Source organism: Sinocyclocheilus anshuiensis, unplaced genomic scaffold, assembly GCF_001515605.1.
Source record: "Sinocyclocheilus anshuiensis isolate Anshui unplaced genomic scaffold, SAMN03320099.WGS_v1.1 scaffold2999, whole genome shotgun sequence".
Taxonomy (NCBI): domain Eukaryota; kingdom Metazoa; phylum Chordata; class Actinopteri; order Cypriniformes; family Cyprinidae; genus Sinocyclocheilus; species Sinocyclocheilus anshuiensis.
The window spans coordinates 25,745-27,586 of NW_015548337.1; the positions used below are offsets into that span (position 1 = coordinate 25,745).

The following is a 1,842-nucleotide window of genomic DNA, read 5'->3' on the forward strand; positions in this document are numbered from 1 at the left end:
CCTGCTGAAATGAATGGTATGTATTTTGAATGTAAAAAAGTGTCAGCATACCAGTTAGGATTCTCCTTCTATTTGTATGCTTACATGAGAAGGTGTAGGTGATTTGGTTAAAGGGATCTTTCACCGAAAAACGAAAATTCAGTAATTTCCTCATCCTCAACCTTTTATAAATGTCTTTGTTCTGCTGAACACTAAATATATTTTGAAGAACCAAGCAGGTTTGGGCACAATTGACTTCCATAGTAGGAAAAATACTATGCAAGTAAAAGTTGCCCGAAAACTGCTTGGTTACAAACATTCTTCAAAATATTATATATTTTGTTCAGTAGAAAAACCAGATACATACAGGTTTGCAACAACTTTAGAGTTGTCACAACCACCAGCTCAGCCATCTCAACACACTACATTTCCCATCATCCCCTCTGGCTACCACCTGTGTGCACTCAACAGTCACCACACCTGCCTGCCATCAGCCTCATTAATCCCTCGTCATAAGCCAGCACCACACACACTGTTGTCTGGTCTCAAGGTTACACGCTATCCATAGCTTCTCTTACTTGCCTGCTGGATCCTGTTACTCCTGGTTTCTTTCCTGTTGGATTTGCTTGAATGGACTTCTGAGTTTTGTGTGGATTTACCTGCAAGTAGTGATGGGAAACCAAGGCTTTCTGAACCATTTGAGGCTTTCATCAAATTGTGCCGAAAAACGGTTCATTACTCGAAGCTTTTTAACACCGTGCGCATTAGCGACATCTGGTGGTCAGACTCAGTTTCTGCAGCCTATCTAACGAAACATCGTGGAGCAGAGGATGGTTTGAAAGTTTTTAATCTGTGTCAACTCGTGTCATGTGTAGTCCGGTCAATGGATTCACATATTGATCAATAATAATATAAAATACACAAGTGTGTGATTTATAATTAACATGAGTAGTAGCAAATATATTTTGGATGAGCTGTTCGGGGTCTCTGAGACCCCAGCTAGAACATGATAAAATGCAATAGAGGTGTGACGTGCATTCAGTTTCTGTCTGGTGTTGAGGTTATTCTAAACCAGGGGTGTCCAACCCTGCTCCTGAAGAGCTACCATCCTACAGATTTCAGCTCTAACCCCAATCAAACACACCTGAACCAGCTAATCAAGGTGTTCAGGGTTGCTTGATAATTACAGACAGGTGTGCTGGAGCAGGGTTGGAACTAAAGTCTGCAGGACATTAGCTCTCCAGGGGCAGGGTTGGACACCCCTGTTCTAAACTATTCTACTGAATCCCAAGTAAGTGAAGTAAGTGTACACACAACCAAGTCGATGTAAAGTCAAACACAAGAGTCATGCGAAGCGCTGATTTTCTTTTCAAACCAGCTGTCCCGACCTTCCAATACTGCATGACGTTCAAAGCTTCAAACATCATCAATCACGTGGTGTTGTCATTTCGATGCAAGCATCGGCACAGTGTGTAATACAATAGTGCTTTGAAAACTGCATCGGAGCCTCGGTATCAATCGTCCCATCACTACCTGCAAGAAAGAGATAAGGATTTGATATCTTCAGTTAAGTTAACTGTTGTGTTTTTGTGTTCACGGAAACATGGCTCAACAACAGCGTTCCGGACTGCGCTATTCATCTCGATCAGCTGACATGCTATCGAGCGGACAGAGCTCGCGTCGAGGGAGGTAAGACCCGCGGCGGAGGGCTTTGTGTTTACATCAATGACGTGTGGTGCCGCGATGCTGTTGTGGTCTGCAAACACTGCTCACCCCTGGTGGAGTTTATGATTATTAAGTGCCGGCCGTTCTATCTACCGAGGGAATATACAGCCATACTGCTCGTTGCTGTATACATCCCTC

The 1,842-nt window shown here is 43.4% G+C and overlaps 1 long non-coding RNA gene across 1 annotated transcript in view; it reads left to right on the plus strand.

The window, feature by feature from the left end:
• The window catches only part of LOC107656556 (uncharacterized), an 8,419-nt gene continuing 6,577 nt past the window's right edge, over positions 1-1,842 (plus strand). Inside the window, exon 1 of the long non-coding RNA XR_001630582.1 lies at positions 1-16. This is a non-coding gene — a long non-coding RNA (uncharacterized LOC107656556). The remainder of the gene's footprint in view (positions 17-1,842) is intronic.